Here is a 12297-nt window from a genome sequence, read left to right on the forward strand (position 1 = left end):
ACAAATATCCAATCTTCATGAACAAATATTCAACATCCCTGTATCGCTGCACAATAAAAAATGCAAATAGCCCAAGGTTTGTGTCGTTGGAAGTTGCTATTGAGGTAAAAATGGGAACGGGAGGTTGTTGGAGCCATAAAAACTTTAGTTGAACAAACCTAAAAATTCTTCTTTGTAAGTCCCTAGCTTTTGTAACCTATATTCCCCATTATATTAATTTTTAGTGATTTATTGTCACTAGAAATCTATATGTAGTCATTATTGGTGTTCTAAAAGATGAATTGATGGGTGGATTATTGCCCATCAATTGATCCCAATGGGCCAGATCAGGGATCCGGCATAGAGAGAGATTTGAATCATCATCATTATTCAGTGAGGTCATAAGCCCTTATATATTTTCTCACTCGATAGTTTGCATAATTTTGTATATCTTTTTTGATTTTATAAATAATTACTATAATAATTTTCTTCCATTCATCTATTTTTGTTCTCAACATCTTGTTGAACAGCTTAGTCAACTAGTTAATGTTGATCTCCCCCATGCACTTCTAAACTTCTATACCATCTGGTCTTAAAGCATTTCCCAACTTCATCTTCTTTAAATATTATTTCACTTCTGATATCCTAACCCTACAAATGTATCTATGTCCTCTGCCCTCATTTATGCCAACAGTTCTTTTTACCACTTTGTTCCCATTGTGTTCATCATTTAATAATTTTTTAAAATAAACTCTCCACCTTTCATTGACCTCTTCATCTTTCACCAAGACCCTTTGATCATTACTCTTAATGCACTTAATATAGTTTAAATCCTTACATTTTTTCTATCTAATTTTTGCTAATTTAAAGGCAAAAAAAACTTTAAGTGAAAACATTGTATGTCATTTATATTGTTATTATAATACTGCCATAATATTGTTCATCTCCCAAAGGAGGTAGGTTCAATTCCCTCACATCCCTCTTAAACTTTTAATAAAAGTTAAATCTACCTTTAAATACAACCAAAGCTGGAGCTAGTTTGAAAACAAAGAGGGTCCGAGAATTTGAACCTCCAACCTTTATAATACAAGAAATATACCTGACATAAAACCTTCATGATATAAGAAATATACCTTATAAAGTATATAATAATATTTAATTGCCAATTCTGACCAAGAACCGGTACAATCATCAACAATATCATTCTCTCTTTTTTTGGGTAATTCAGTGGGGAAGACATGCCCCTACCGATTTTTTCATATAGATTAGGAAGTTAGTTTTTTTTAAGGTGTCAATAGGTGGTGTCAGCAGGATTGAAAACCACGGTGCTACCACCACGACCCAGTCCCTTTTCTAACAATATCCAATTTAAATTAGCGAATTTTGGAGTATTGGTTATTATATTACAAAATATGGGAATTTTAACCATAAGAATCCTAGTGTTGGCAGAAGATGTAACATCTTGTATACAACTTTAAGCTACGCAAAATGAATGTTGGTAGGATCATTTTGCACTCAAGTTCAAGCTATGTGCAAGAGAAAAAAAATTTCATCCAAGGCTTGAAACCTATACGCCACCCACCATGTTGTATGGTTTACATTTTGAAGTTGTACCAGCCTTCATGATCTGAAAGGCATTAAAATTCAGTTTGGAAGGTTCTTAATGCTTATACTTGGGCTTTTCCTTCTAGATCTATTAAAAGAAAGAAAGAAAGAAAAAAAAGAATTATTTGATATATTTTTCTATTATTAATTTGTGAGATTTATATTTTTTTGTTTTCTTTTTATTTGATATATTTTTCTATCATTAATTTGTGAGATTTATATTTTTCTTCTCTTTTTTTTTTTTTTCAATGTTAACTTTGGACCGCCTTAGATTACCTAAGCCTAGACACCCTTCTAATATAGTACCCAACATTTGAAAAAAACAGATTGGTGGCTTGGATCACCCGTTCGGAAAACCGGTCTGGCTCGGCGGATAGTGGTCTAACCAAGTGAACTAGAAAATAAAATAAACATAGAGAAAAAAAATTGAAAATAAAATAAAAAACCGAAAGGTGGGGCCGGTTCTTTGATAGAACCAACAAATTCTATCAAAAAATTAGCCAAAACCGGCCAGTTCATAAAAGGAACTCGCCCGGTTCTTGAAATTGTGGGGGAACTAGGCCGGCTTCTCAGGCTCCCCATCTGGATCGACCAGTACCTTCTCTACGTCCCAATTTGTTGCCCGTGTTCAAGAAAATGTTAAAATAATGGTACACTGGAGTTATCAGGGGCGAAACCCCTTCCTGCGTAATTACATGTTTATGCGCTTGCTAAAAAATAAAATTTAACGTATCTGATGTTCAAAAGATGTTATGGCAAAGTCTTAGAGCTTGGTTGAGGTATTGTTATCCCTCACAATTAACTACTTCAACACAATTAATCCATAATAATGAATTATCAGTAGTCTAGTAGTGTCTCACGTAAAATCTTGGAGGTGTTTTACAAAATCTTGGAGGTGTTTTACAAGCATGTTTATCTTTTTGAAGAGTTTACTTACTTATCCAAAGTAATTTGTTGAAGATTACATATTTTTAGCAAAAATAAATAAAAATAGTTGAAAATCACCAAAAAGTTAAATAATTAAACAATATGCTATATAATGGAAGTTATGTACCCAACAACTAACAAAATAATATCATGCAAAGTATATTAACTTCGAATAAGGTTGTCTACTCCTGATAATATTAACTGTCAACTAAATAGGATCAATAATTTACCCGGTTTGGATCCAACTGGTCGAATCTGGATCCAAATTTTGGATTCGAATAGTAATTTGGATTGAATCAAGGTACAGGTGGATCCGATTCAGATCTGTCGCAATTATTTATATATTATGTTAGGATTTAAGAACCATCTTAGATGCGGAAACAAGAATCTCAAAAGTTGGATCCCACCAAGATCGTGTACTTATCTAGCTAGAAACAAAATAGAAGAAAGCACGAGCCATAATACAAGAAATAAAGCATGAAACATACACACACCACAAGAACACATAGATTTATGTGGTTCACTCCAAAAGGGCTGCATCCATGGGCATAACAAATTGAAATCGACTATACCAATGAAATTTATATTACAAATTTTAAGAGATAGAGTTCCCTCTATAATCTTCGACAAAACTCAGTCGAGTAAGCTCTTTTAGACCCAGTCTCTCGATTGGCACCATCATCGATATCTCATCTCTATTCCACTGCTAAACCAATGTCCAAGAAAATACCATCTTCATTCCATAGCTAAACAACTGTCCAGGAAGAGAACCTTAATAACAACATATACTTTCTCTCACTAAAAAGGGAAACCACCCAAAATCTTCATGGGAACCGTTTCTCTACTAAAAAGGGAAACCACCCAAAATCTTCATGGGAACCGTTTCTCTACTAAAAACCAGTCTCTCGATCTACAAGAGGCATAACATGGAGTTTCTCTCCATAGGAGGCTCTCTTTTCTTTAAGGGGAGGCCTTGCATCTCATGCACAAGAAGCTCTGCCTCTCTCTCTAAAGGAAACCACCTTTCACGTATAGTGACCCAAATAGGGCACACCAATTATCTGCTATATATATATATATATATAAAGTTAGGAGCGCACATCAAATAGAAAACTTCATATAGGTGTTACATATATCTCAAAAGCCAAGAGATAAATCCAAGAGTCTAAATCTTTTTGGATTTCTATTTCTTTTAGGAAACTTATCAATCTCAATCTCAATCCCACATAATAAAGGATTTTCTTATGTGGGTGATTTTGAATAATCACCATATCCAACATATTATATATTGTTTTGTATATACATATGTTTATAGTATTTTTTTGTTATATATTGTTTTATAAATGTAAAACAATATATATTATAATTTTTTTGGATCTAATCAGGTCCAGATCCATATCCGGATCCCATGTATAATTTTTGGATCTACCTCCGGATCTGAATATTCTGGATTCAATTGGGTCTAAATCCAAATCCCATGTATACTTTTCAAATCTGAATTTGGATCCAGACCTGATCCGGACCATTCTCAGCCCTACAACTAAACATGCCCTTACTATGAAATTTAATATATAAGAATCTGTAGATACTAAACACATGTTTGGGTGTGGGAATAGTGCTACTCGGGGGGTAAGGCAAATCAACTCCTTGTAGTTTTGGGCAATGGTTTCATGCAACGGTTGTATAGTAACATAATGCAACAACCTTCAAAAACCATGTGTAGGGCCATTTGTTTTATCCAAATTTTAAAATATACACTCTTTTCATTCTAATGAACAGTCACGAAAAAAAAAATTTTGAAAACGAGACTTAGAAAGTTTTTTTAGCCCAATTAATATAGGCCGTCCATTTTTGTGAGATGCTTAAATCTTGGCCTTAGAATGATATTTTTTCTTTCCAAATTGTTTAAATAATAAAATTATCATTAGATTAATAATATTAAAAAATAAAAAAATAATTTTGAATTCATAAGGCCTAGATTTTGAAATTCATCAAATGGATGGTCTAGATTCATTGTTGAATGAGACACATTTTGACCATATATAGGGTGCAAATTAGGTTTTTTTTTTTTTTTTAGATCGATTATTGAGATGAAGAGAGTGTGTGTGCAAAATTTTGGGTCATACAAATACCACAAACATGGTTTTCTAGAAATGTAGTTGCATTATACTATGATACAACCGTTGCATGAAATCACTGCCCATAAGTTTATCAACTTCTTAAAAAATATAAGTTCAAGTTAGAATCACTTGTGAAATACTTTTTTACCCATATTACCCTCATATTAATAGAACCCAAAGCCTACATAGATGTGCATTGTTTACTTTTAGTTCAAAAATAAAAAACCGATTATAAAAACTATGAATCAATTTGTAAAAATCTGGCTTTTAAAACTGGGATAGGTTTATAATGAGGTAATCATCTCTCTATCTCACCTTGCCCTCCCCCATTACATCCAACTCTCTCTGTCACGCCAATTGTAGAGAGAGAGGATTCTTATACAAGCATTTCGATATTTTCATGAAGCAAATGTTGTTTTGGGGCGACTCTTGCTATTGTAATATAGCCCTATAGAACCACAACCTTTCCCATTAGAAACATATAACCACTAAATCAATTTATTGTTTTATTCATTGTAGTCACTCCAGTTATCAACTTGTTTGTAAAACTTGGTGAGAAACAATAAATTTGCAAAGTGTTCAATAAAATTCTTAATAGATGCACTCATGGAGAAGTCGCTTTCTAAAAAAAGGGAAAATTATAGATAGCCCCCCAAAATGAACTTTGTAGACATCCTCCCCACAATATTATTAATATCACGCCCTAAATCCCAATATTGTTTTTTCTTGTACTTATCCCCAGTCAAAAAGTCAAAATATTTAAGATTAAAATGCCTTTCTTCTCTCTCACTCTCTCTACCGACTCTCACTCTCTTGCTCCCTCTTTATACCCCCCCTCTCTTTCTCTCTCTACTTGCCCTCTCTCTCTACTCACACTGAACCTTTTTCTCTCACTACCCCAACTCCACTCATCAATCAAACAAAAGTCCTCAATGAAATTGTAGTCGATTACTGCCTTAATATGTGCACCCACTACACATATTCAAACCCAATCTGCATCACATTTGATCACAAGAGTGGAGCTAGATGGAGGAGCAAAACCAGATTCAGCTATGACACTTTTAAGCTCTCTCACATAAAATGCCGAGATGGAAACACAAAAACAAACTCACAAATAAGGGTTTTAGGAAACGTGAATGATCATCCCTAGTGTTGAAACGTTACAAACCCCAAAAATTTGTGGTTGTTCATGGTTTCAACTCACAAAGCTTTTCCCCAAACCCTCTCTCTCTTGCCTCTTTTCTGCAACCCCCTCTTCATAGGATTCAACCTCCTCTCTCCTCTTTTCAATTGGATTTTACATATTTTATGAAGCTCTCTTTATCTGATTTGAGTTTTTCAAATACTATGTGAAAAATTAGAGAGAGAAACAAAGAGAGAGAGGGTAGGTAGAGAGAAAAAGAGAGATAGAGAGGGGGTAGACAGAGAGAGGGCAGGTGCAGAGAGAATGTGGGTAGAGAGAGAGAGAGGCAGGTAGAGACAGTCCAGGTAGAGAGGGTGAGAGAGGGCAAGTAGAGAGAAGATGGGTAGAGAGAGAAAGAGAGAATGGGTAGAGAGAGAAAGAGAGAATGGGTAGAGAGAAAGAGAACGAGTGTGTAGAGAGAGTGAGAGAGGAGAATATTATTTTAGTCTTAATTTTTTTGACTTTTTGACTAGAGGGTAAATACAAGAAAAAATAGTATTGGGGTCAAGGGTGCGAAGTATTCGAGGGAAAGATGTCTACAAAGTATGTTTTGGAGGAGCATTTATAATTTTCTCAAAAAAAATTATATTGAATAAAATTCCTCTTGTGTGCCTCTATTACACCCTCCATCAGGTATGGCTATGGTAGTTAATGTTTTATAGTGTGATATGTTTCCAACAAATGTACAACACAATGTGTAACAAGCTTGCACAACATGTACAAAAGTGTAATTGCATATGCATCATTGTCACATATGGAAAAGAAAATTTCTTGAAAGGAAACAACTTGGACATGCATGTCAATTTCACTCTAATGTGGCTGTGCACATCAATTTATATGAGAGGTTCTCTAATCATTATTTTATCTTGCACATCAGTTTTCTCAACAATGTGAGAACATGTCTATGTTCATCTTCTTTAAAAATGCGTATTTGCTTTATGGAAATTATGAGGAATCTAGTAAGATAGTATCTGCATTATAATATGATATACTTCCATATTACAATCACCTCTTCATGTAATTCTATAAAAAAGGTTTAGCATGACCAAGTTGAATAGCAGAGAAGTCATAGAAGAGTTGTCGTAAGAGAGCAATGATGAAGGTCCTAGAGTTATAATTTGCGTCAAGGGCATTGGGAGGTTCACAACTTACTTTGTTGGGAAGCCAAAGAAGTGCATTTTGAATGGGGAACAAAGATAGTTTGTATGGAATAGCGAGAGTAGGAGGATAGTGAAAGTAAGAGGATCTGGTTTGAAGTGTGGTGATGAAGATATGGGGTTTCAAAGCTATGAAGTCAAAGGCATGAGACCTTTAAACATAAGTATTTTCAAGGTCAAAAGTTCTTTTTGAGAGAGAGAGAGAGAGATAGAGCAATGATGTAGTTATATTATTTGAATTTTATATGAGCAATGTTAATGGAGATCTTTCTAGTAAGGATGTGGTTTGTATAAGGTTGAGGTCCTAAAAATCAAAGTAAGGCGCACCTTCAAATAATGCCGAAATATGTTGTTTTAGCATAACAACTGTTTATGATAGTCTGAAAATTTATTTTGATATCTAATTATGGAATTTAGAGATTAAAAAATAGTGTAAATTAAGCAGATCTATGAACGCTTGAAAATCTTGAAAATTGATGGTCTAGATAATACATTACATGATGCACTACTTTCAATACTTGAAGTCTATATTTTTCTCATGTCCACACATCTTGTGGTCAAGATGATCAACTTGAGGGTCTTTCAATATCGAAACAACTTCTTCAAGTGAGTTTTTTGAGGTGCATCTTAATTTAATTGTTTAGGGCCTCACCCTTATATATATATATATATATATATATATATACACACACACACACTTTTTCCTTCTTGTAATGCATATGGAATTTTCACATGCTCTTTCTCTCTCTCTCTCTCAAATTTCAAAATAATTGGGGTATCAATATGAATAAAGTTTTTTCTTATTTGATGGGGAAGTTGTGGTTTTAACCTTCAACTCTCTTTATCTCTCAAGTTACATGCCATGTAAATGTCCTTGTTTATGAATTCGATATGAAAATGGGATTATCTAGACTGACTTGATAGTGAAAATAACTAAATATTTTGTAAAATATCTCTTTCTATCTCTCTCTCTCTCTCTCTCTCTCACGCACACACACACACGCACAAACACATTCACAAAGAACAAAGAGGTCTATGCATAAACATAGACCTCTCCAAACTTGGTTGTTGAGTCCTCGGACGCCTCGGATGAAGATATCTCTCCCACATTTAGGAACTAGTCTATGCATATAATGAGAAGGGAGGAAGTCTGAGCAAAGAAAGGGAAGATGCTTGAGGCAATGCATGTCCACTTCAAAGGTGATGTCAAGATTGTTGAAGAGGCCATAGTGCCGGTTGCTGTTGTGAACCCCCCTAATCCCCGACTGAGAAGAGCTCCCACCAAACTGCAAAAGGAGGCGAGTTCGCTGGCAGTTAGTCTGCCTTATAATCCTCTCACTACTACCCATTTAGGGGTCACTAAGGGGGAGAGACTTCCGCTTGAAATGAAGATTATCTGTTGGAACGTGAGGAGTCTGGGAGATGGAAGGAAAAAAAGGGGGCTTGCTAGGCTGGTTAAGAAGTGTTGCTCTATTTTTGTGTTGTTGCAGGAGACTAAGCTTCCCTCTATTGATCTCCTTCCCGCTCAATCGTTTTGGGGTTGGGGCCCAGTGGACTTTTACTTCTCTCCTTGCGTTGGCCATGCTGGAGGCCTTCTTTTTATTTGGGACACCTGTTTAATGGGGGTCTCTTCTTTTGTGCTGAATGATCGTTGTCAATTGTTCTCTATTTTATTGTTGGATTTGGAGGCACCCACTAGAGACCCTGCGCCTTTTCATTTTAAACTTATGTGGTTGGAAGAACCTTTTTTAAAGAACATTGTAGCGTCAGTCTAGTAGGATGAGACACTAGTAGGTTGGCTTGGCTATGTCCTATCGTGCAAACGTAAAAATCTCAAGACAAGGCTGAGATCTTGGACCAAAGAGGTGTTTGGCTCTCTCGCTGAGTCCATTAGTGTTACTTCAAGAGCCATTGATATCCTCAATTCACTTAAACAAAATTTAGGTCGTCTATCTGAAGCTCAATTCAATAGCAGAGTGGTTCTGAAGAACCACCTTGCAGATTTCCTTAACACAGGAAGAAGTTTTCTAGTTCCATTGCTCTCGGTCCAAATGGGTGAAAGAGGGGGATAATAATACCAAATACGTCCATGTTATTGCCAACTCTAGACAAAGGCATAATTATCTAAGCAGTTTATAATTCTTGGGGTGGATAGTGATAACCTCTGTGCTATGGAGGAGGATATTGTCAATCACTTTTGTGGTTTTTTTTCTTCAGAGCCTCATCTCCCTTTCTCTATCGATGATGCTCCCTTCAAGCAGATCCCTTCTTTGGACGCTTCAGAGCTGGAAGTTGCCTTTTCTCTAGAGGAAGTGAGATAGGCTGTTTTTGGCCTTCCTCGGGATAAATCTCCGGGCCCGGATGGTTATCCCTTGACCTTCTTCCAATATTTTTGGGAAGTGGTTAAACTAGATTTACTCTGATGGTTTCAACAATTCTATCTTGATGGCTTTATTAGTAACATGATCAACTCCACCTTTATAGGCTTGGTTCCTAAAAAGCCTTCGATGGAGTCTTTGCGGGACATTCGTCTGATTAACCGCCTTACTGCCTTGTATAAGATTCTTTCTAAAGGATTGGCAAATGGACTAAGGAAAGTGCTCCATTCAGGGTCCAAAGGAGTTTTTATGAAAGCTGGATTTCGAAAAAGCTTACAATAAGGTTGAATGGGAGTTTCTTTTCAAGATCATGAGGCTGATGGGATTTGGATCTAAATAGCTGAAATGGATTAAAGGATGTTTGGTTTCGACACATCTTTCAATTCTTATTAATGGTAAATCTTGTGGTTACTTCCATGCTACTAGAGGTCTTCGGTAAGGTGACCCCCTCTCACCCTTCCTTTACGCTTTAATAGGTGAGTCTTTCAGCATTATTTTGGGGGGTGTGGTCAGCAACAGCTTAATTAAGGAACTTCTAGCTTGGAGAGGTGGTACTCCTCTTTATTACATACAATATGCTGATGATACTTTGTTACTTCTGGATGGAGAGAAGGAAAACATTTGTAATTCTTGGGTCTTCCTTAAATGCTTCGAACAGATATCTGGGGCCAGAATTAATATGAACAAGTCAAGGTCGTTGGGTATCAATTATGATGAGGGGGAGTGTTCTCTTTGGGCATAGTGGATGGATTGCATTGTTGATTCCTTCCCCAATCTTGTACTTGGGTCTACCTTTGACCATTGATGGGCTTCCAAGAGCATACTGCGACCCTCTCATTCAATGCTTTCAGACTAAACTTGATGGTTGGAAGCCATGATTTTTTTCCTTTGAAGGTAGAATCACCTCATTTAAAATAGTTCTTGCCAACTTGCCCATTTATTGCCTCTCACTTTTCAAACCCCCAAGTGGGTGATCCATAAACTGGAAAGCCTAAAGAGGAAATTTCTGCGGAGTGGAAGTCAAAATAAGACAAAGATCCACCTGCTTCGTTGGGACAAAGTATGTTTGTCTAAAAAGGAAGGAGGGCTGGGTATTAGGAGAATCTCAGTAGTTAATGAGGCACTCACTACGAAATGGTGGTGGAGTTTTCCTAGGCAACAAGGCCAGCTCTGGGAGCTAGTGCTTCTTGAGAAGTATGAAAGAGACTAATTCTAGCCCATTGGGAGATAGCCACCGGCAAGATGTCCTACCTGTAAGGTTTGGAAAGAGATTCTCTCAATCAGAACCATTTTCTTGGCTTATTCTAAGGTCCAGTTGGGGAATGGAGAGTTTTTGGCATAGCAAGTGGTTAGGTCTATTCACAAAACAACATCAGTTCTTTCTCTGATATCTCTTGATATCAGGAGGGTTGGGGTTCAGGTCGAGCAATTCATTACCCTTATGGGTCTTCTTTACCATTTCTTCTATTTTCCAAGTAGACCTGATAAGGTTATCTGGACACTAGAACTGAAGGGCAATTTCACAATTTCTTCCCTCTATGAGATTCTGAGTCATGGCATGTACATAAAAGTGGACTTAAAAGTAAAGAGATTTTGGTCTTGCAAGGTTCCCCTCAGGGTGCGAGCATTCTTATGGCTTGTTGGCTATGACGACCATTTCCCATTGATCAATTGCATAAAAGGGGGGTGGTACTTGTCTCAGGCTGCCTATTTTGCAAAAATGAAGGGGAGACTTTGGATCATATTCTACTTCGCTGCCCTTTTGCTTCAGAGGTATGGTCTTGGGTTAAAAGATTTATTCCTAATGAGGAGGTAAATGTTACCTTATACCATATATTGTCCCCTATTTTCTCCAAGATTAGACTTATATTATGGAGAATTCTTTTGGTTGTTGTTATCTGATCTCTATGGAAAAAAAAGAACTTGAGATCTTTTAAAAGCAAATCTCGAGATGTGGCCTCTGTGATTCAGACTGTCCATGTCTTGGCAACCACCTGGACAAGAGCGTACTCCCCTTTCTCTTTTGTGACAAAGGAACCTCGATTCTTGCACTTCAAAGACTGGCTCTTTTTCAAACAGAGAAGAGGCTCTTGTTCGATAGTGTGGACCCCACCCCCTGCAGGTTGGCTTAAACTCAACTTTGATGGAAGTGTTATCCTTGAAGAGAGGCGTGCAGGGTTTGGAGGCGTCCTCAGAGATGACACTTATAGGGGATCAATGCCTTTCAATGATATAAATGAGGTCGAGCTTCGGGTGGTGCGAGGAGTGCTTCAACACTACCCCCATCATTCCAGACTGGCTATAGAAGGCGAATCTGTTAATGTCATCTCTTGATATAAAGCCCCTGCAAATGTTCCTTGGGCCCTGACCTCAACTATGAATGTCATTGTTTCGACACTCTCTGATATAGAGGTCAACTTGCAACACGTTTCAGGGAGGGAAACTCTGTTGCAGACATGTTTGCCAAAGAGGGGGTTCTTCTTTAAGACCCTTCCTTCTGACTGTTCTATCCTTTCGCTTCTTCTTCTTTCTCCCTTCCCTTTCTTTAGGTTTTTTTTTTCTAAACTTTTGAACTTTCGTTCATTATCTTAATGAAGGTTACATGTCAAAAAAAAAGAAAAAGAGGAACGATGAGTAGCACGTTCCTAGCAATCCTATACACTGGCTTATATGTGTGAATTACAGTTGAAAGTATAACGAGCTTGGCATCCAACCTCTATGGAAATAATAATTAGCAAAAGATGGTGCATTTAATCAAGTAAAATTATGTTCATTATATTTGATGCACAACATCAAGATTGCATCCACATTCTACCTTACAGTAACTTCTCCACAAAATCACTTAGAGTCGGGACAATAATTATTGGGTACAACTCCAAAAATTTTCAATGCGTGAAATCTATTTTTTCTCGTGTCCATACATCTTGTGGTCGAGATGATCGAGTTGA

The sequence above is a fragment of the Amborella trichopoda genome, chromosome 1 (assembly GCF_054954075.1).
Source record: "Amborella trichopoda isolate Santa Cruz 75 chromosome 1, AtrichopodaSantaCruz75HAP2 v2.0, whole genome shotgun sequence".
NCBI classification, from domain to species: Eukaryota; Viridiplantae; Streptophyta; class Magnoliopsida; order Amborellales; family Amborellaceae; genus Amborella; species Amborella trichopoda.